General features: G+C 35.0%; 1 pseudogene; it reads left to right on the forward strand.

Annotated features, from left to right (window-relative positions):
* Positions 1–24,096: 24,096 nt before the first annotated feature.
* LOC121498181 lies at positions 24,097–24,890 on the forward strand (annotated as a pseudogene).
* Positions 24,891–25,151: the final 261 nt, after the last annotated feature.

Genomic DNA, 25,151 nt, shown 5'->3' on the forward strand with positions numbered 1-25,151 from the left:
CCTTTGGCCCAGGGCATGATCCTGGAGACCAGGATCAAATCCCACATCGGGCTCCTGGTGCATGGAGCCTGCTTCTCCCTCTGCCTATGTCTCTGCCTCTCTCTCTCTGTGTGACTATCATAAACAAATAAAAATTAAAAAAAAAAAATACTGCAGCTATGAGTCCAGAGGCCAAAATATTACATTCTCTTTAAAGGAACAAGAGTTTCATGAGTTTTAACCTAACTGAGGGTAAGGAACAATCTCCATAGCAACAGCTGCAATTACTTAAGTACTTATTTTTTGCCAATCACTATACCAGGGATTCATATGCCTTACAGGCAAGCTTCTGCACAACTTTGCAAAGTAAATATTACTACGTCAATTTTCTGCCCTCCAAACTGAGGTCTGGTCTGGTTAAATAACTTCCCAATAAATTACAGAACTGATATTGAAAATCAAATTCTGCCTCATTCCAAATTCTATTTTATTTATGTTCATCATACTACTTTAACTTCTCTTTTTCTGGAGGAGAATTATTTCATTTGTTCCTTCATTAAGAAATTACTTGATGCTCAGTATATATTAGACACTATTCTAGATGTTAGTATTATATCAGTCAAAAAATAAAGTCCCTACTCAGATGGATCTTACATTCTAGTAACCATTCTATAAAGAAATGCAAAGTAGGAACTTGGGTGGAGGGGATCCCTGGGTGGCGCAGCGGTTTGGCGCCTGCCTTTGGCCCAGGGCGCGATCCTGGAGACTCGGGATCGAATCCCACATCAGGCTCCCGGCGCATGGAGCCTGCTTCTCCCTCCGCCTGTGTCTCTGCCTCTCTCTCTCTCTCTCTGTGACTATCATAAATAAATAAAAAAAAAGTTAAAAAAAAAAAAAGGAACTTGGGTGGAACTAATGGAATATTATTTTAAATAAGACCTCTTAGTCTTGGTCAAAAAAAGGTCTCTCCAAAGACATAATACTGAGCTAAGTACAGATATGAAAAGGGAGAAAGATCGATCTATGTCTGAGGGAAGACTTTTTCCAGACAAAGAAGAAAGAAAGTGCAAATGTCCTGAGAGAGAATTCTGCATCCTATAGTGAAGAAGTTGCAAGGCTAGCACTGCTGGGGCCTCTAAGCAGGGAAAGAGTAGGAAATGAGAACAGAAGGGCAGCAGGGACCAATCCTACAGTTTCTTACTGACTATATTGAGGAATGTGGATTTTATTTAAGTGTGACAAGAAGTCATTAATAAATCGTTGCAAGTACAGGAGTTGCATGATTGCATAATCTTGTTTCCTTTTGAAAGGGATTATCTTGGCTGCTGTGAGAAGAATCAGCTTTAGGGGTACAGGTTAAGAATGAAATCAAAGAGAGGAGTTAGGTGGCTGTCTCAGTGGTTAAGATGAGTTATGATAGTGATACGTTGGATATAAAAGAAAGAGTAATGGCAAGAAAGACTCCAAGGTTTGTGGTCTGAGCAACTGGATAGAATGGAATATGATTGCTGACACTGAAAGGCTGGAGCAAAAGTTGATTTAATGGGGAAGGTGTGGAACCAAGGGCTCAGATTTGAACATGTTAAATAATAGAAGTCTCAGGCTTTTATCTGAATATGACAATTAAAAAGTTTAAAATAGGAATATGAAATCCAAGATGATTTCAGGGATAAAATTAGCTATCTCAGTGGAACATTTAAGGGAACTCTTTTAATAATCATTTGCTATGTGTGATCTAAATTAACCCAACACCCCATTCTTACTCATTATTAGATTAATCATTATTAATAATAACTGATACCACATATTAAGCACATTATAATTCAGACATAAGTACTTAAAATGCATTATCTTTTTAAAATTCTTACTACACCTTAGAGGAAGATTCTATTATTATTTACTTTTAATAAATGTGAATGTTGAAGCACAAGGAAGGTTAAAATATTTTATCCAGTATCTTTCAGCTAATAAGTGATAGAATTTAGATTAAAATCTAGGACAAAACAGACCACCAAGGGACATCAACACTATGGTAGAACAGTTAGCTTCAAACATTTATCCCTTTACAGAAACATTAAAAAAGGGGGGGGGGGAAGAGTTAAAATAATTTTCTTTTCAGAAATCTGGAAAATACTAATGGGTTTATAAAAACCAAGCAAACACTGAATGAAGAAAAAAGGAAATCTTAAAATGCTCCTGTCAGGGATGTCCACTCTAATCACTGTTATTTAACATAGTACTAGAAGTCCTAGCCTCAGCAATAAGACAACAAAATAAATAAAAGGCATCCAAATAGGCAAGGAAGAAGTAAACTTTTCACTATTTGCAGATGACATGGTATTCTGTACAGAAAATCCAAAATACTTCACCAAAAAATTGCTAGAACTGATATACAAATTCAGTGAAGTTACAGGATACAAAATCGACATGCAGAAATCTGTTGCATTTCTAATCACCAATAATGAAGCAGCAAAAAGAGAAATCAAGGAATAAATCCATCTATGATTGCACCAAAAACCATAAGATACCTAGTAATAAACCTAACCAAATAGGTAAAAGAATTGTATCTGAATAGTATAGAACACTGATGAAAGAAATTGAAGATGACACAAAGAAATGGAAAGATATCCCAAGTTCATGGACTGGAAGAACAAATATTGCTAAAATGTCTGTATTATCAGAAGTAATCTACACATTTAGTGCAATCTCTATCAAAATACCAGCAGCATTTTTTACAGAGCTAGAATGAACAATCCAAAAATGTATATGGAACCATGAAAGACCCCAGATAACCAATGCAATTCTGAAAAAGAAAAGCAAAGTAGGAGGCATCACCATTTTGGACTTCAAGCTATATTACAAAGCTACAGTCTTCAAGACAGACACACAGATCAATGGAACAGAATAGAAAACCCAGAAATGGATCCACAACTGTATGGTCAATGAATCTTCCACAAAGTGGGAAAGAATATCCAATGGAAAAAAGACAGTCCTTTCAACAAATGATATTGAGAAAACTGTATAGCAATATGTAGAAGAATGGAACTGGACCACTTTCTTACATTCACAAAAACATAAACTCAAAATGGATTAAAGACCTAAATGTGAGACAGGAAACCATTAAATTCCTAGAGGAGAATGCAGGCAGTAATCTCTTTGACATTGGCCATAGCAACTTCTTACTAAGATATGTCACCTGAGACAAGAAAAACAAAGACAAAAATAAATGACTAGGACCTCATCAAAATACAAAGCTTCTGCACAGTGAAGGAAAAGAATCAACAAAACTCAAAGGCAAACTATAAACTGGAAAAGATATTTACAAATGACATATCTGATAAAGGGTTAGTATCCAAAATCTACAAAGAACTTATAAAACTGAACACCCTAAAAACAAACAAGCCAGGTTAAAAAAAAATGGGCAGAAGAAATGAATAGACATTTTTCCCAAGAAGACACACAGATGGCCAACAGATGCATTAAAAGATGCTCAATATCACTCATCATCAGGGAAATACAAATCAAAACTACCATGAGATATCACCTCACACCTGTCAGAATGGCTAAAATTAACAACACAGAAAACAGGTGTTGGCAAGGATACAGAAAACGGGGAACCTGCTTGCACTGTCGGTGGGAATGCAAACCGGTGCAACCACTCTGGAGAATAGTATGGAAGTTCTTCAAAAAGTTAAACAGATAATTACCTCACAACCCAGCAATTGCAGTAGTAGGTATTTACCCAAAGGATACAACATACTGATTTGAAGGGATATATGCACCTCAATGTTTATAGTAACATTATCAATAATAACCAAATTATGATAAGAGCCCAAATATCCAATGACTGATGAATGGATAAACAATAATGTGTTTATATATATAATGGAATATATATATATATATATACATATATATATATATATATGATGGAATATTGCTCAGCCATAAAAAAGAATGAAAGTTTGCCATTTACAATGATGTAGATGGAGTTAGAATATTATGCTAAGCAAAGTAAGTCAGTCAGAGAAAGGCAAATATCACAGGATTTCACTCATATGTGGAATTTAAGAAACAAAACAGAAGGACATAGGAAAAATAGAAAGGCAAAATATGGAACAGACTCTTATCTATTGAGAATGAACTGAGGGTTACTGAAGGGGAGGTGGGTGTGGGGGAAGAGTTAGTTAATGGAGATTAAGGAGGCCACTTGTGAAGAGCACTGAGTGTTGTATGTATGTGATGATTCACTAAATTCTACACCTGAAACTAATATTACACTGTATGTTAACTAGCTAGAATTTATTTTCATTTTTTAAAGATTTTATTTATTTATTCATAAGAGACACAGAGAGAGGCAGAGACATAGGCAGAGGGAGAAGTCCCTGCAGGGAGTCTGATACGGGACTCAATCCCAGGACCCCAGGATCACGCCCTGAGCCAAAGGCAGACAAAACCACTGAGTCGCCTAGGCATTCCAACTAACTAGAATTTAAATAAAAACTTGAAAAAAAATCTGCTCCTGTCATTCAAGGAAATCTGTCAAAATACTAGCTAAATCCAAGTTAAAAGAACAGAGATTTCAATGACCACATGTAAAACATAATACAGTCTAAAAAATATTTTGTAAAAGTCACTAAACAACTTTAGCCATCAGCAATCAAGAACAGCAAGTCCGGAATAAAGAGAAAATCTGATTTTCAGCATAATCACATTTTAATATTCAAGTGTCTAATTTTTAGCAACAAAATCACAAGCCATACAGAGAAATAGGAAAGTGTAGCTCACAGAAAGGAAAACATTAATTGACAACAACTACCTGAGGATCTCAGACTTTGGGCTTACTAGATAAAGATTTTAAATAGACTGTTTTAGTAGACTCCAACTGCTGAAAGAAATCATAAACAACTAAAGAAAAATAGGAAAATGATGTGTGAATGAAGTAAGAAAATAAAAAGAAATTTTATATACAGGGCTGAAAAGTACAATAACTGAAATAAAAAGTTCACTATAGGGACTCAACAACAGATTGGAGTAACCAAAAGAATAAAAAAACTTGAAGATGCTATACATTCTCTGGAGCAGAAAGAAAAAAGAAGACATGTGAACAGAGCCTAAGGAAATGGTGGAACACTGTCAAGTAGAGAAGTACATACATTATCAGAGTTCCAGAAGAAGAAGAAAGAAAGAGTTGGAGTAAATATTTTAAGAAATAAAGTTGAAAACTACCAAATCTGATGAAAGACATGAATCTACACACATGCAAGAAGCTCAATGACCTCCAAGAATAAACTCCAAGAGATCTACAATGAAACACATTATAATTAAACCATCACAAAAAAAAAAAAATCACAAACCCCACTTACAAAGAGGAAATCTTGAAAGCAGCAAGGGAGAAGCAACTTGTCACCTCCAGATGTCCTCAATAAAATTAACAATGAATTTCTCTTTGGAAATCATCATGGAGGCCAAAGGGCAGTGACATATTTAAAGTGATGAAAGAAAAAAATAACTGTCAAGCCAGAATTCTACATCTGGTAAAACTATATTTCAAAACTGAAGGAAAAATTAAGACATTCCCATATAAACAACAGCTGAAGAAGTGTGTTATCAGTAGAACTACCCTACAAGAAATTCTAAAGGAAGTTTTTCAGGATGCAATGAAATAACGTGTAACTTTTGACAATAATAACAAAAAGGAAGGGGAACAGAGTTGTAGAAAGCAGAATTTTTATGTGTATCGATGCTAAGTAGGCATCAATTTAAAGTAGAACTTTATAAACTTAGGATATTAATTGTAATCCCTAAAGTAACTGCTAAGGAAACATAAAAATATACACAAAGAAAATGAAGAGGGAAACAGAATAGAACAAGAGAAAACAGTCAGCTAAACACAAGAGAAGGAAATTATGGAGAAAATGAGAAACAAGAAAGGGATAAGGCATGCAGAAATCAAATAACAAAATGGAAGAAGTCTTTCCTTTACTGTAATAACTTTAAATGTAAAAGGACTAAAAATGCAGAGATTGGCAGGATGGCTTAAAAAAATGATACAATTAATTATATGCAGTCTACAAGGTACTCCCTTTATATCCAAAGAAACACACAGCTTGAGAATGAAAGAGATAAAAGTTATTCCATGCAACTGCTAACCAAAAGAGAGCTTGTGGTATTTACAGTAATGACAAACAAAAGAGGATTTAATTCAAAGACTATCCAAGACACAAAAACAAATACTATATACAGATGAAAGGGTCAACTAATCAATAAGACATAGCAATTATAAACATATGCACCAAGTAGTAGAGTCCCCAAATCTGACACAAACATTGACAGATGAAGGGAGAAATAGGGAACCCTGCATTCATAGCTGAAGTTCTTAAGGCTCTACTATCTATAATGGTTAAAATACTTACAGGATAACAGATATAGGAATTAAACAACACTATGCACCAATTAGACCTAGTAGACATACATACAACACTGCCCAACAATAGAAAAACACATATTCTTCTCCAGTGTACATGGAACATTCTCCAGATAGACCATATATAAAGTCACACACACACACAAAATAACCCTCATCACATTTTAAGAGATTGGAGTCATAAAAAATACCTTCTCCAAACAGAATGAGGCTGGAAATAATTAACAAAAGGAAAACTGGAAATACAGAAATATGTGGAAATTAAACAACATGCTCTAAAATGACTAACGGATGAAAGAAGAAATCAAAACAGAAATAAAAAAATATCTTGAGACAAACAAATATGGAACCAAAAAATCCCAAAACTTACGGGATGCAAGAGGGACAGTGCTGTCTGATGAAGATAAAAACAGAAGGTATAAATAACTAAAATAAAAAAATAAAAGTGATAACATTACTACTGATTTTAAGAAGTAAAAATAATTACAAGAGAATGATACTAGGAACAATTTTATACCACCAAATTAGATAACATTGATGAAATGGACAAATTTCTAAAAACACAAATTACCAAAACTGACTCAAGAAGAAATTTAAAGAGACCTATAACAAGTAAAGAGATTGAATCAGTAATCCAAAACCTCCTGCCAGAGAAAATCCCCAAACCAGATGGCTTTACTAGAGAATTCTAACTAACATGTAAGGAAGAACCAACATTAGTTCTTCTCAAGCACTTCCATAAAGTTTAAGAGAAGGGAACACTTTCTAATTCATTCTAGGAGACCATAATTACTCTGATACCAAAGATAAAGACAGCACTAGAAAAGAAAATTATAGACCAATATCAGTTAAGAATATAGATGCAAAAATCCTCAACAAAATATTAGAAAATAAAATTTTATAGAATATTAAAGGATTATATATTGTGACCATGTAGTATTTATCCCAGGAATGTAAAGGTGCTTCAATTTAAGAAAATCAATCAATTACAAAAAAAAAAGAAAAGAAAGAAAAGAAAAGAAAGTCAATCAGTAGGGTATAGTACATTAATAAAATAAAAAAAAACACATAACCTCCTCATAACAGAACTTTTGACAAAATCTTTTTTTATTTTTACTTTTGACAAAATCTAACACATTTTCATGATAGAAAAAAAAAAGCACATATAAAATTAGGAATATAAGGGATTCCTCGACATAATGGAGGGCATTAGTGAAAAACCCACTGCTACCAATATATTCAGTGATGGAAGACTAAAATATTCCCCTTAAGATTAGGAACAAAACAAAGGTGCCCACTTTCATCATTCCTTTTTAACATTGCACTGGAAGTTCTAGCCAGAATAATTGCACTAGAAAAATAAATAAAAGACATCCAATTTAGAACAGAAGGTGTGAAACTATCTTAATTCACAGATGACATAATCCTATCATAGAAAATCTCTAAAACTCTTCAAGAAAACTACTAGTTTAATAAACATATTCAGCAAAGTTGCAGGACACAGGATCAACATGCAACAATTAGTTGTATTTTTACACATGAGCGACCAACAATTAGAATAGGAAGTTTTAAAAACTTCAATTACAATAGCACTGAAAATAATTTTAAAAATACTTAGCAATAAATTTAACTAAGGAAATGAAAGTCATGTACACTGGACACTATAAAACATTGCTGAATGAAATTAAAAAGGGTCTAAATAAATGGAAAGACATACTGTGTTCATGAATTGGAAGACCTAACATTGTTAAGATGTCTATTATACCTAAAGCGATCTATGGATTCAATGCAACCTCTATCAAAATTCCTATGGCCTTTTCTTGCAGAATTGGAAAAGTTGATCCTTGTATCTAAATAGATTTACAAGGGTTTCTGAATGGTTAAAACAATCTTGAAAAATAAGAACAAGGTTTTTTTCTTCAAAACTTACCACAGGGATCCCTGGGTGGCGCAGCGGTTTGGCGCCTGCCTTTGGCCCAGGGCGCGATCCTGGAGACCCGGGATCGAATCCCACGTCAGGCTCCCGGTGCATGGAGCCTGCTTCTCCCTCTACCTATGTCTCTGCCTCTCTCTCTCTCTCTCTGTATGACTCTCATAAATAAATAATAAAAAAAAATTAAAAAAAAAAAAAACCAAAACTTACCACAAAGCTGAATGATATGATATTGCCTTAAGGATAAACATATAGGTCAATAGAATAAAACTGAGAATTCACAAATAAACTCATACATCAATTGCCAATTGGTTTTTGATAAGGGTCCCAAGGGCATTCAATAAGCAAAGAATATTCTCTTCAACAAATGGTTCTGAAACAGCTCGTTATCCACATGCAGAAGAATGACTTTGGACCCTTGCCTCATACCACATATAAAAATTAACTGAGAATGGATCAATAATCTAAATATAAGAGCTAAAATCACAAAAACTTAGAAGAAAACAGGTTAGATCTTCATGATCTTTGTTTTGGTGATGCATTTTTAGGTATAACACCAAAAACACAAGGAATAAAAGAAAAAGTAAGTATATTAAATTTCATCAAACTTGAAAACTTTTCTATATATATTAAATGATGTTATCAAGAAAGCAGAATAACCTACAGAATGGGAGAAACTATTTGTAAATTATGTAACTAATAAATATCCTGTATCCAGACTATATAAAGAATTCACACAACTCTACAAGAAGAAGAAAAACAAGCTATAAATAAAATAGAAAAAAGACTTCATAGACATTTCTCCAAATAGTAAGTACATGAAACGCTAAGGAAATGCAAATCAAAAGCACTATGAGGTAGTACTTCCTATCCACTAAGATGATTGTAATTGAGTTCAATGAAAATAGCAAGTGTTGGTGAGGATGTGGAGAAATTGAAATTCTGAATATTTGCAAGTAGTATTGCAAAATAGTTTGACCACTGTGGTCACTGTGGAAAATAGCTCGATGGGCCCTTAAAAAATTAATTATGGAAGTAACTATGTTAACCTAATTATGACCCTACAATTCTACTCATAGGTATATACTCCAAATAATTGAAAATAGGTACTCAAACAAGTACATGTATACATGTGTTAATAGTAGCACTATCCACAATAACAGTGACACGTGAATGGATAAATAGTGATAGACACATTCAATGGAATATTATTTAATCATAATAAGGAGTGGGGTGCTGATACCTGCTACAATGTGAAGAATCTCCAAAACATTATGCTAAGTGAAAACAGCCAAATACAAAAGGTCACATACTGTATGATTCCATTTATATGACATGTGAAGAACAGATAAGTGCAGAGAAACAGAATACAGATGAGTGTTTGTCAGGAATTGAGAAGAGGGGAGGAGGGGGAGAAATTGATTTAAAAAGAGAAGGAATGGGACAGCGTGGGTGGCTCAGCAGTCTAGCACTGCCTTCAGCCCAGGGAGTGATCCTGAAGACCAGGGATGGAGTCCCTACATCAGGCTCCCTGCATGGAGCCTGTGTCTCTGCCTTTCTCTCTCTGTGTCTCTCATGAATAAATAAATAAAATCTTTTAAAAAATAAAAAATTTAAAAAAAGTGAAGCAATGTTTAGGAATGTTTTGGAATTAGACGTGGTAGTCAGACTGTGAATGTACTAAATGCCACTGAGTTGTTCACTTTAAAATGATTGATTTCATGTTGTTTGAATTTCACTTCAATAAATTATTAACATAATTTTTAAAATCTGAAATCAGTCCGATTCTAGAGTCCTCACTCTTAATGACAATTTTGCGGTGACATGCCTAGTATTCTGCAGGCTTGATGTTCCAAGACCAATCTCAACACACTATTGGTGTTCTTATAGCTGTCCACAGGTAGTACCTGGATACTAGTTTCCTAAACAAGGTAGGAAGTCTTTCTGATATGTGTAGAATATTTTAAATGTTAAAAGGATAATCAAGTAAAATATCCAACTTAATTAAGTTAGCATTGATGGTGAGGTTTAAGTACCCTTTTCATAACTGACACCCAGGGCTTCAAACTTAATCAATGAGATTGAAAAGTAACAGTATAATTAAATCCATTCAATAAACATTTACCTCCCTGCCGTTTTTTTTTGTTTGTTTGTTTGTTTGTTTTGTTTTGTTTTTTTACTTGCCACCAATTCCACTCCTTTAAAACCATGACTCTTAAAAAAAACAAACAAACAAAACATGACTCTTGAGTTTGTGGCTGCTTTTTCAAAGCAAAGTGAAAGAGAGACAGTGTCTCAGTTAGACAGCACCTTGCTGGTTTTTGTTTTGTTTTTGGTTTTTTTTTTGCTGTTTGGTTTAAAAATAGAACCTCATTCACTTGTTTCTTACACCACGCCTGTGCGTGGACTGATCCAGGACAGCCATAAAGAGAAGTGAAGAGTCTAGAATGGCCACCCCTGTTCGTATAAATTATGAGACAGTCTTCTGTTGGGGAACCTTTTCAGTTTAGACTCACCAAATTCATAGAATGAGTCTCTCTGATTTTCACAAAGCTCTACTCATCAGTTTATTCAACAAACATTTATTAAGAACCTGAGTTTGGCAATAAGGCATAGGCAATAAGAGAGAGCTGTAGTAGTAATGATTGTATACTGTAATAAATGTGATTAAAATATTTTTTTTAATTTTTTTGTGATTAAAATATTTATTCAGGAAGTAAACAGAGTCATAAATTCTGCTTTGGCTAGAATGTCATACATATCTTTACAAACAATGATATTCATCTTGAACACAAAAGGATGTATGAGATTTAAAGGATGATGATGAGGATGAGGATGTATGTGTCGTCAGCCAAAGTAAATTATTCCTCAAAATATTGATTTCATCATACAAAAACCAGGGTTAAAAATACATGTATTTATATATGTATACATATACATATAGGCTTTTCCATCATCAGAATCTTTGGAAAGGTAAAATCTAAAAGACGTGAAGTGAAAGATCTTCTGGACTATAAAGTTACCTTCCAGAAGAGTTAAATAACATTGTGATTTTTCTAAAGCTTGACTCAAAAACAAATATGCTAAAAATTCTTAAAGGAAAAACATATTTTCCTCCACATGAAGAATCTCCATTTCGGATTTTTTAGCTTCAGCTAAGCCAGCTCCCTCATAGTCATGAACATGCTGCACAGCCTTAGAAACAACCCTACCAAGTGCAGCTGTAACACACACAGGTAAGATGAGAAATGAGGCTGTGAAGGAAATTGTCCCTACAGGTTTCTCTAGTGCTCTCTACACTGCCACCACCACCACCTCCTCCAGCTTTACCAGCTTGCTTCCTCTGACCACCCAGTGCCTCCACCCCCATCTCCCTCCTCTCTCTCTCTCTCTCTCTCTCACACACACACACACACACACACACACACTCACACACTCACACACAATCTCCTTCTAGTTTTCTTCCTCATTTACAGGTCATCCCTTTAGGAGAAAAAAAGTGACGTGACAAAAAAGTAGCAGAAGAGAATACTTTTCTAAAAGCTAATCCCTCTGACCTCCCTCTAAGATCCTACTTAAGTGTTAAGAGCCATATTTATCTCTTAGTTTCCATACAGCCTTTCTTGATTTCTCTAGTCTATGTTGCTCTCTCCCTTCCTTGAACTCTGGTTGCAGATGGAGCCCATATTCTGCATTTCCACAAACAAGGGGCTTCCTCCTTAATAACACTCACATTCATGTTCTTTTGTGCACCACTGTTTCACCTCTGGGGTGATTCCCCATCTGTAAATTCTTCACCTATCAAAATTAAAGATAATACAATATTTTAAAAATAAGTATCCCATCTGCCACACAGAAGGTGTTAAATAAATAATTCTTCTTCCCTTTCTTTCTTGTGTATCTCCAATGGCTAGCACAGCTCTTGGGTAAATAGTAAGTGTGTCAATAAATAGAAAAAAGAGGTATTGATTGCACGGATTTTATATTCTGATCTTTTCTATTCCCTTTGGCATTAAATAACTTTTCAAGGCTGTAGTGAAAGGATCCAGTGCTCCTTATGTTCCTTCTCTCAATTAATTTCCTCCTAACTATTGTTCTGCCTAATTATATAGGGCCTCTTTAGGCCCATCTGCAGTTATTAGCTGATTCAAAGGCTTGTTTGTTTGTGGATTTCATTTAAATTTTTACTTTCAGGGCTAATTTCTAATGATGTCATTAAAGCAAACAGTCCAGGAAATCTGCCAGTGTGTGTCCTATGAATCCATCACTGGTGAAAGCCCTTTTCCTGCCAAGCATACAAAGAATGTTTAAAATATTCAGAATAGAAGCTTAGTTGCTTACATAGCAGACAATATCCCAACAGATCTGCCACTTAGTGTACATAGTAGGCAAGTACTTGAGCCCAGAAAACTCTACCACACAGGGGGCATTTCTGGTATTTCTATTTATGGTAAAGAAAGAGAAGAAACTTTTGGCTGGGCTTAAGCATTACCTGAGATCTAGGTACTATGAGAAGCTTCATAAGGAGATGTAAGCATCTTGCTCACTGATGGGACAAGAGCATAACAACCTTCCTGCAGTCCCTGTGTCCCATAGACCTGATGACTGTTCTCAGAGGCAGGAAGTCATTTAGCTCACTCCACCCCCAATCACAGCCACTCACAACAGCCAGCAGCCAGCCACTCTTTTTTTTAAAGATTTTATTTATTCATAGGACAGAGGGAGGGAGGGGCAGAGACACAGGCAGAGGGAGAAGCAGGCTCCATACAGGAAGCCTGACGTGGGACTTGAGGATCACACCCCAGGCTGCAGGCGGCCCTAAACCACTGCACCACTAGGGCTGCCCTCCAGTCATTTTTTTTAATTTTTTTTTATTTATTTATGATAGTCACAGAAAGAGAGAGACAGAGACAGAGACATAGGCAGAGGGAGCAGGCTCCATGCACCGGGAGCCCGATGTGGGATTCGATCCTGGGTCTCCAGGATCGTGCCCTGGGCCAAAGCCAGGCGCTAAACCGCTGCACCACCCAGGGATCCCAACAGCCAGTCATTCTAATGGTTGTATTGTTCTATGGCCAAGCTGAATAGGTCACAAGCTTTACAAGGTAGAACATCCGGCCAGTGAGCTCCCCATCTGCATGTCCCTATGCCTTGTTGCCACTCTCTCCAGAAATGCTGTGTTGGCTTTTGAGAGACTGATGCTTTCAAACCCTAAGAGCTATTCAAAAGCTCAGGTATAAGTGGGTGGTAGAGGTGTTGGAAATCTCACTGCACAGAAGCAACCAATATAGTTAAAGCACCTGTGAACTGTGATTTCTGCAGTACTGGAAAGCCTTCCTATAGTTATTCCTGCCTGAAACTCCTAAAAGTGAACAATTAATTCTATTCTTTAATTAGAAATAGGAACAGAATTGTAGATGACTATAGTCCAGTGATTAATACATAGTAAAAAAAAAAAATCACAAATTCCCCTCCCCTAGACCATCAGCCTCCTCCTTGAAAGCAAGAAGTAGATGATATGCATTGATTCTTCATCTATTTGTCAAAGATGGTGCTCATCAATTATAGCAAAGCATAGCTTAGAGCTGTAATAGGAAATGGATAGAGATAAAGGCAAGTAGTGGCTTCTAGGAACAACCATTTCTATTTAAGTGTTTGTATTTTTGCTCTTTTAATCTCTAAATTATGATATTCACAGGATAACTAACAAACAGAAATTACCTTGAAGATTCTGGTCAAGGTAAAAATGGAGCCTACATATTTAACTGTCCCAGCCTCTCAAATCCCATTAATATGATAAAAGGAATGTCAAAAAGCAAAATCTATACCTGTGTCTAAAACTAGGAAACAGTGCCAGTCACTTGCACAAAATTCCAAGGGATTTCTGCAAGAAACAACATTGACAAGACTAAGATGAGAAGTCACTAGGCCAGCACCTGGATCACTACATGAAAGGAAAACCTGCCTGTGATGGAGGCAGGGAGGCAGGGAGCCTCAGCAGACTCCACTAACCCTTAAAGTTAGGCCTGGGGACTATCAGTGCATGTTAGATCACGATGCAACCACTGTCTCTGGAGAAGCTCATCAGTGCTGACACCCAGGAAGAACAATGAGCAGCATTGCCCCCTCTTGTCCTTCATGTGACAAGGGCTCGGGCTAAATATTAGTATGAGGGGTGCAGGGAGTCGACCTAGGAGAAAATTCAGCCAAGGTGAAGGTGAAGAAACGATACAAATCAAAATCCATCACTTCCTTAAGTGTTGGAAATATAGAATATACGGTGAAAGGAAAAAAAACTTTATTTACAATAACAACGTAAATTTCAGCAAATTCAAGATTGAAGAGTAGAAAAAAATTTAAAAATAGTTTATTAAATATATAATGGCTTTATTACAAAATTCTGTTAGAAGAAAATAGAAATATTTATCTAATATCACTTATATTTTAATTCTTCCAAAATATGACCCCAAAGGCAGTATCTTAAAGGAAAAGAATAATCAATTTGAAAACATGTATGTTTAATATTAAAATATTAAACAACTAAAATTTGTATAAATAAGTAAATTTAAAATTTTAAATACTATTAAAATATTGGAGGATACACTAAAATCTGTTTGACAAATCCCTAGTATAAAAAAATGCTAGCACATTAATAGGAGAAAAATAAGATCTTTGAAATCTTCAAAAAAACAAGAGTCTCAAATATATTAACAAAATGTTTAAGCATTCCATAATACCAAATAACATTAAAACCATGCAACATGATTTTTAAAAATGTGAAACACACTGCATAAAAATTATAACTCATCAATAGTAAAAGTAAAAAATGGACACTGTGAGGCCTGTGAGAATATTAACTGGCACAAACTTTCTTTAGCACAATTTGAAATACATATAGCATTTGTGTGTATGTATATATATGCATATATATATGTATATAATCTTTAAAATTGGCATAGTTTTAACAACTGCATGACTAGGTAATGGTTCTAGTAAAATAAGTACAAATATATTTAAAAATATAGCTGAAGGATATCAACTGAAGTACTGTATAAACTTGCAAAAGATCACAAATAAAAATGGTAACTGTGTGAGGTGCTGGATGTGTTTGTTAACTGATCTCATTGTGGTGACCATTAAGTAATATATCAAATCATCACGTTGTATGCCTTAAACTTACATAATGTTATACACCAACTATATTTCAATAAAGTAGAAAATTTTAAAAATAAGTAAATTTGCAAAGGAATTAGAAATAATCTAAATGTTTAACATCAGGGACTGCTAAAAGTCATACAGTTACATGTAGTCATTAAAAAGTATAAACATATGGTTAATGGGAAATATATTTTATGAGGAAACTGTATTTTAAAAATTTGCATACACATTGATTTAATTATATCAATATGCATTTATGCATTTAGTCACTCCCTGATGGCTTTATAGAACTTGCATTTGAGTAGAAATCTATATATTTCACAACACATATATATATATTATATATATTTGTTTACAACACATATATATTTTTTTTAAAACACATATATTTAGAGGGTTACAGATCAACATGATAATAGCAGTTACCTCAAGTTGAATGTTTATTTTTACAGTAAATTTGTAAAAATAAAAAAGCTATTTTAGATGACACTTAAGAAATAATAATGCCATGGTTGAATTAAGTCAAATTACTAGTTACCACATAGATTTTTAAACTCTAGTATTCAAATCCACACATTTGCTTTGAAATAAGCTTCCATATACAGTCCACAATTAAATCTGTAGATTGTTTTGCTTAATGATTTTCATTGAATGAATACTTTCATTAAAACTTTTCTTTCTACAAATGAGTGTGAATTAAAGGAAAGAGAATCATTATTTTCTTCCAGCATTTCTCTCTCCCTTCTCCATGGAATCAGACACATATTCTCCCCAAATTTAATTGAGATTCAATGAATATTACTTCATGGATATATGTAAATCACACAAAAGTTTTCTCTTAAAATGAACAATAGTGGTAGAGTCCTTACATTTTAAAAAGGTGCAGATTCTGGGTCACTCTCACTTGTAGAGTGCTAATACTTTATGGAATGATGAGAAAAATGACAATTTGTGCACTCAGAGTTATTATATAAAAATCACTTATTCTAGATTGCTGTCCTATTTTCTCCCAAGCTACTTAAAGGATTTTGCATTTCCATGCCCTACTCTCTCTCACTTATCCCTACCTAGTTGGGGTACATCTCAGGAAATCCCTTGCTACGGGCTCTAGTGTCAGGACCAGCAAAGCTGGATTTTCACCCTTCAACAACTCATAGCATCTCAGGAGAGAGTACACATATATCTGAGAATTATTAAAGTAGTATTAAATAGTATGTCTCAGTTCCACATTGTATGTCACACTAGCTTTTACTTAAGAAAAAAAATATGTGGTTATCATAATACTAAGACTCATTTTTTTTTTTACTCTATAAGAGAGACAGTTAACAATAGCCATTCTTTTTTTAAACAGAGCTGTTTCACAATGGTTAATAAACACATACTGTATTACATGCTTTGCAAAGCTGTGCCCTTCTATATGCAACATGCGGGATATATAGAAGCAACTTGATCATCTCTGCATTCAAGTTGGAAAAAGAAGATAAAACATTAAAAAGGGGGTCGAATATTTATTCATGTGTTATGATCTTGTGTAATGTGAGACACACCATCCCAGAAGCCCTATGAGGAATATAATAACACCTATTTTGAGAAACAAAAGCACAAGAAAATGGTAAGTGGCATGCCCAAGGCCCCAAGATGGTGATCAGTAAAGCATTCCTATGAATAAAGGCGGAAACAGAAAGTATTTTAAAAGTTAAAAGTAATGCCTATCTTATACCAAGTCCACCAATTACTGTTGAATACCCCAATATGAAATTACCAGGATATTTTTTCTTTCTTTTGATTTTCCTTAAATCTATACTATTGGATTTCAGTATTTATGCTTCAGCTGGCCATATATCTACTCTTTGGTTAGTAGAAAGCCAAATCACATGTGAAAATAAGATTATTATAGGGGGCACCTCAGTGACTCAGTCAGTTAAGCATCAGCCTTTGGCTCAGATCATGATCCCAAGGTCCTAGGATGGAATCCTGCATCAGGCTCCCTGCTCAGCAGAGGGTCTGCTTCTCCCTCTGCCCCTCATCCCACTCATGGTCTCATTCTCTCTCTCTCTCTCTCTCTCTCATGCACTCTCTTTCTCTAAATAAATAAAATCTTTTAAAAAATAAGAAAATATGATTATAGAATGACAATTATCCCATCTGCTTTCATTCCCAATATCATTCCCCACCACAGTATTTTAAAGATTTTGCAGCAAATTTTGAAAAAGATGACCATTTCTTATTCAATCCTTGACAGACTTCTGAGAAATCAATAAAAAGTAAAAAGCATTTCTTAACTCCGCATTAGCTATAATTGGAAATAAGGAAGTGCTTGTGTGAGTGTGTTTATACTCCTATATGTGTATATATATCAGTCTTTTTGGAAAAAGTCTTCCCAACTAGTTTGTACACAGGAGTTCAATGCCATGTAATTTGGGCACTAGTCTCTTGTCCTATGATTTTCAGTGAGAGATTCTATGTTTCTTAGTGATTTTACCCAGTCTCCTCTTCACCTCTCAAAAATAAGTAACAAACCATGAAATCAGGAAAGATTTGCATCTGGCACTTGATTACTTGAATACCTACTCTTTTCTGAGAGGCTCCCCCATTCCAATTTACCTAGTCATGCTTTCTCCACCTACTAACCATGACTGCCCCTCCTTACTTGCCCCCAACTCACACCCACTGATGCCTCCACACACTACAAGACCTTTCACTGGGGAAGTCTCTGCACTCAGCATTATACTAGCTTCCTTTCCATATCTTTCATTATCCTGAGAACATAAGGATTGGATAGCTTTTCTTCATAGTTGCCTTACCTCCTATCTCTCTCTCAATTTCTCTCCTTCCCTGTCCCACCCAATTCCATCTCCAAATTTCTTCTTCTATTGTTTCTTTCCTTTAATTATTTCTCTCCTTCCATTCTCAGTCATACTTATTTTTTAAGACTTTATTTTTAAGTAATCTCTATACCCAATATGGGGCTTGAACTTAGAACCTTGAGATCAAGAGTTGCACACCCCACTGATGGAGCCAGCCTGGTACCCCTCGTCTCAGCGATACTTCTTAAAAAAGAGTCCAGTCCTAAATCCTCAGATGTCACTCACTCTTCAACCCACTAAAAACTGGCCTCTTCCATAATCCCCTGGAAACTGCTTCGGATAAGTTTATCAGCAGTTTCTAACTCTGCTTTACCTTTAAAATATGTGTAATGCAGCTCCCTGCAAAGAGCCTGCTTCTCCCTCTGCCTATGTTTCTGCCTCTCTCTCTCAGTCTGTGTCTTTCATGAATAAATAAATAAAAATCTTAAAAAAAAAGTAAAATAGCAGAACCTGGATGTGTTTGTTTTTTTATAAATTTTGCTAACATCATTTATAATTTTAAAAATGGTTTATAAAAGATAGTGGTGGAGAACACACATTCAAAATTTATTTCGATTTCCTCCAAACACAGTTCACCTTTGTGGATGTTATGATGTTTAGCTTAACTCTTTAATATAAATTCTGTCTTACCTAAATTAACTCTAGTTACTTCAAGAGCACATAGTCAACATTTCTATCGTGTTTACAAATAGTTGTAAATTAAATGTGTCCTGAAATTCCATTTCCAACTGGGGGAAGAGGATTTCCCTACACCAAGAAGCAATTCTCTGGACACCAGTAGGCTGCCTACAATTCAACTCAATTCTGACGCTATCCACCCAGAGCAAACATCAGATCTTACAGGTTAAAAATTTGGTTCCGCAAGACTGTCCTCACATACTTCAGATGCTACTCACAAAGTCCAGGTTGTTAGGTATACTTCTCGACATATTGGCTTGTTAATCAGAGGTTCCTAGGAACTCTTCTTTGGGTTTGATAAATTTACTAGAGTGGCTCAAAGAATTCAGAAAAACATTTTATTTTACTAGATTACTAGTTTATTACAAAAGGATGTAAACAGATGGAAGAGATGATTAGGCCAAGTAATGGGGAAAGAGCATGGATGGAGTTCCCACGCCTTCTCCATGCACATCATTCTGCCCAAATCTCTACATGACCATCAACCTGGAAGCAGGGTTCATTTCATAGGCACAATTGATTGAATCATTGACCATTGATGATTAAACTCCATCTCCAGCCCCTCTCTCCTCTCCTGAGGTCAGATGGGTGCACTCAAAATTCTAACCCTCAAGTCACTTGGTTGGCTACATTGGCAACCATCCCCAGTATCCCTAGGTGCTCTCCAAATATCACCTCATTAATACAACAAAAAATACCTTTATCACCCAATCCTTAGGAAATTCAAAGGGTTGTAGATTCTGTGCCAGAAGGGACAAAGACCAAATATATATTTTCTTACAACAAATCACAATATCACAAATGTCAAATATACATATTTCATCAAGAAGTTTCTTATTGGAAAATGAGGAAAATATCATATATAATTTCTGAATTGTTATAAAAAATGCTATTTCAACTGGAACAACTTAAGCCAATGTCTCCTCCAAAAAAGTTAAAATATAATTTATCAAGGCACAAAGTATGCTTTTGAATTATGGACCAAAATTTTATCATGTACTGTTTTTTCTACCAAATTAGTGTTATTATTATATTGGCTTGCCTTAGATAGTCTTAGGATAATTGAAAGATATTCCTTCAGGCCTTCACATTAAGTCAAAACTATGCTTTTAACAAGAAATCTAAAAATCAATAAAATAATCATTAATTTTGATATCCTGGGGTTTTTATGATGGTAATTCACAGCTCATATAATAAATCCTATAAGTACAATGTGACTGCATAATATTCCTGATATATTCTAGTTGAACTGAGTAATATTTATATTTTGTATTATAGTCAAGATTTCTTCTCTTACTTTGCTATCTATAAATCAATAGGCTTATTTTGAATTCTCAACCCAAAATAGTAATCACTTCTTTCATTATTTTTATCTATCTTAAGTGTCAGCCTTTCTAGCATAAAATTTCAAAATCATATCTAGAAATTTAATCTAGAAATTCTCCACTGTTGTATTTTGTAAAAATTGTGCTCTTTGCACCATGGAAGCTTCATTATGATTAGATACATCATGATTTTTATAAGCCATATTCACTCCACAGTTATATTGGTGTTTGTTAAATATTTTCAATTATTGTTGTTTGTGCAGAGTTTTGTTAGTTCTAGTAATTGCATAAGTGGTTTTTTATGGGCGTGTGAAATCTACTGACTTTTATTGTTTCCAACTTTTAAGTATTTGAGGATATCGCCTTTTTAATATATTCATCTTTATTTTTATACTCATATTTCTGGATTTTGTTGAATTCTATTTTGATCTTCTGTTTCCATTATTATTCCAATATATAATCATTCTAAATGACCTAAGATTAGATGACAAAATATTTATTCAAGTTTACAAATACTAGTATTTTTATCAAAGAATGTGAAATAAGATAAATGTGAAAATATGAAATTGAAATTTTTATGTTTCTCAAAAATTAATTTTCTAACACATTTAGAACTACTTATATTAAAATGTAAATACAAATTAGAATAATGTACATAAATACCTTATATAAGAATTATGTTTTAAACTTTGTTTTTTAAAATTTAATTACATTTTATTAAATATATTTATAAAAATAAAACTATTTGTGAAAGTGGAATTCAGTGTCCATCTAGTTGCCATGAATATCATGCTTCATGTGTATTATGTCTACACCAACACACGTATAAACTTCAGAGCAGGGAGTTTTTAATTTTGGAAAATATGACTTAGCCTCCACGTGCAAGTGTTAAATGCTGCACTTATAACCTCTAACATTGGGAATAGACCCAAAGAAGAGCAAGAAAATGGATGATCAGCAGTAGTGGGAAATGAAATTTTGTTATTAAACATATTGCACACATGCTGTCTTAAAAAAAAGTTTTGACAAATTGATTGATTTCTTCTCTTACCTAAGCCCTTCGCTTTCCAAGTTCTCTCTGTGCTCTGAAACAGTATCCATTTCTGATGTCAGCATCAGCATGACCTACAAATCTTAACAGTTTTAGGACATAGTGAAGTCTTGTTTTGAACTTCCTAAGGCCTGAATGGTGTTAGTCATGGTAATGGCTGTTTAGAGGTACAGTGTGCTCTGTGGCAGGGCTACATTGGATCCCAAGTGACAAAGGAGATCAGGCATCATGTTATTTATCTATTTATGATGTGGGGGCCCCTAAAGGACAGTGCAGCATTGCTTCCTGTCCAAGTTTATGAGCGGTACTTAAGTGGGAAGTACTTAAGTGGGAAGCTGAAATACTATTATCATCATCTCCACTTCACAGATTAAAAAAAATGAGCCATAGAGATGAAACATTGTGCCCATGAGCACAGATCCAGTGAGACACAAATGTGAGGTGTGAATTCAGTGTGGCTCCAGATCAATGCTTTTCCATGTTTATACTTCCCCCAAGAATATCTATTCATGTTTCAGGAAATAAAAAGCTGGCTGCCGTAGTGCAATTCAACCTTCAGCTTTTCTGAGTTAAAATTCAGAAAATTCAAAAAAGAATTTCTTGCACAGCACAGTATGCTTCCATCCTCTGAAGGTGTTTATTTTACCAATTCTTACTTGGGAAAATTAGTAACTTAGGGAAACAATTACGTACTTGTCTTACCTTTTGCAATAGGGACTGTATTTCAGGGTAACCAAATGGCCTTAATCAAATGAAGGAAAGTGAAAACAAAACAAAATAAACAAACAAAAATGTTACCTCTTATAATCAAATATGTTTGCAAATACCTAGTCATAGGGGAAGAGACACTGTAAAATTCAAGGATAACGCTTTCCTTTTTATTTTCACTCTTTCTTTTTTAAAAAAAATTATTTTTGCCATTTCAACGTATCTCTTTTGCAGAGTCTAGATGATATAATAGCAGAGAAATCACTCTAGAGGGAGTCCCTTGCCCACTTTCCTCAGGACCAAAAGTAAGCATGTTGCAAGAAGAAATTAATTTATGCTAATATCTCAAAACCTTGCCAAAATGTTTCTTGCTATCTCCATTAACATTTAGGATCTGGTCCATAATTCAGGGTGATATATTCTAGGTACATTAATATAAATTTTGATATTGATAGAGTCATTGAAATTCTGCAAGATTTTTTAAAGATTGCTTTTATATTAATCTGAATCTGCTAATGAAAAGCAAGGTGACCAGAGTATTATCAGATTGAGTAATGTCTGCAACACCCAAAGAATGCTCAAAAGGAGAAGAATACATGGGAGTAAATTTTTTTCTATGATCTTGGTCAAGTTTTCAGACCTTAATATATATTAATGTTCTAATTCCAAGAAAATAACCATGAGAGAATAATTGTGAGATGTTGGTAAAATATTATCACAGGTAAGGTTTGGGTGTCACACCAACATCCCTATCACTGTCTCTTTCTACATTCCTGTACACCAACACACCAGTCTCTTAATTCTAGAAGCTTCTATTTTATGTCCACTGGTATTCAAAACTTATTAACTCATTTCCTATAATTTAATAAACTCATGTTAATGACTAAAAATTGTGGAATAATATTCTTCTGCTGTTATGTTTGCAATTTACCATGGGATTCCTAAATTCAGTCAAAGCCATAAATTTCAAATAGTGAAATTTCAGACTTTATGGCAAGTCAAAAATGGAGAGCTGAGAAGAGAAGAATGGAAGGAGTCTTCATCTTCTTTCAGATCACCCCACATGGGTCCCACTAATGAGGAAGACAAGCCCTCTCTGTATAGGCAAAGAGAACCAAGGAAACCACAGATGTTAATATTCTTGCCTTTGTATCTCCTCTTTTTCCATGCAGGGCATGACATTATCAATTATATTGAAGCCTATAGAATTCTTGAAAATAATATTAGGTAAATAATGCCAACTGATTTTTTTAAGAGAAAGGGAGAGCACCTGAGCAGGAGCAAAAGGAGAGGAAGAGAGAATCTTAAGCAGGCTCCACATCCAGCATGGAGCCCAATGCAGGGCTTGATCTCATGACCCTAAGATCATGACACAAGCCAGAACTGACGTGGTTCTTTAACTGAATGAGCCACCCAGGCACCCCCGAATTTTTGTTTTTAAGTTACTTTCATAGACACCAAGATATTTAAAAGAAACTCTCAGTTATTTCAGGCTTAAGACAGCAATTGTGCTCCTTTCTCATGAGAAATGACATGTATCCCTACTAAATAACATTCATAGAATTACAGGATAGTGTATTGGGAAAATTCCTTAAGAGTTGATCTAGTTTACCATATTTTCCCAAAACCTCTCCCACCTTCCATCTTTATTTTTCTGATGAGGAAACAGAGGGAAAAGTTGAAAGATGTAATAGCATCCTAATATTTCTGATCTACCAACAGAAAACAAAAGGGATAAACTATCTCCTTGCTGAGAAAAGGAGTCAGGGAAGCTTGCTTCAGACACCTTTTATAGCATCACAGAGTAACCAAAGGACTCAGAAGAGCAATCAGGGAAACTAAGTGAAAGATGGGTCAAGGCAGAGAATACTAACCTCCAGTGCTAAAGATTCCTAGAGGATCAGTGAAAAGAGGCTATAGGAGGCCAAGCTCCTGAAGCCGCCACCTCTGCTGGGGGCTGCAGCGGGACCATGTTTCGCAACCAGTATGACAATGACATCATTGTTTGGAGCCCTCAGGGCAGGATTCATCAAATTGAATATGCAATGGAAGCTGTCAAACAAGGTTCAGCCACAGTTGGTCTGAAAGCAAAAACCCATGCAGTGTTGGTTGCATTGAAGAGAGCACACAGTCAGAGCTTGCAGCTCATCAGAAGAAAATTCTTCATGTTGATAACCATATTAGTATCTCAATTGTGGGACTTACTGCTGATGCTAGACTGTTATGTAATTTTATGCACCAGGAGTCTTTGGATTCCAGATTTGTATTTGACAGACCTCTTCCTGTGTCTCATCTTGTATCTCTAATTGGAAGCAAGACCCAGATACCAACACAACGGTATGGCCGGAGACCATATAATGTTGGACTGCTTATTGCTGATTATGATGATATGGGCCCTCACATTTTCCAAACCTGTCCATCTGCCAACTATTTTGACTGTAGAGCCATGTCCATTGGAGCCCGTTCTCAATCAGCTCGTACTTACTTGGAGAGATATATGTCTGGGTTTATGGAGTGCAATTTGAATGAACTGGTTAAACATGGTCTGCATGCCTTACGAGAGACACTTCCTGCAGAACAGGACCTAACTACAAAGAATGTTTCCATTGGAATTGTTGGTAAAGACTTGGAGTTTATGATTTATGATGATGATGATGTATCTCCATTCCTGGAAGGTCTTGAAGAAAGACCACAGAGAAAGGCACAGCCTGCTCAACCTGGTGATGAACCTGCAGAAAAGGCTGATGAACCAATGGAGCATTAAGTCACAAACTAGTCTATATGTGTATTATCAAATATGTAAGAATGCAGAAGCCCTTACTGATGACAGTAATCTATACTTTGAACAAAAAGATGCAGTGTGGTCTTCTGGTATGTTTTAGGAATCGGTCTAGATGTGTTTTTCCCAAGTAACTTGTCTGAACCATATAATGGTGTGCATTTTTCTTTGAGAGGGTCCATATAATCATTTTCTAGAAAGTATAGTAATCTGTACTAATGTTTTTATATGAAGAACATAGTGTCT

This window comes from Vulpes lagopus, chromosome 8 (assembly GCF_018345385.1).
Source record: "Vulpes lagopus strain Blue_001 chromosome 8, ASM1834538v1, whole genome shotgun sequence".
NCBI classification, from domain to species: Eukaryota; Metazoa; Chordata; class Mammalia; order Carnivora; family Canidae; genus Vulpes; species Vulpes lagopus.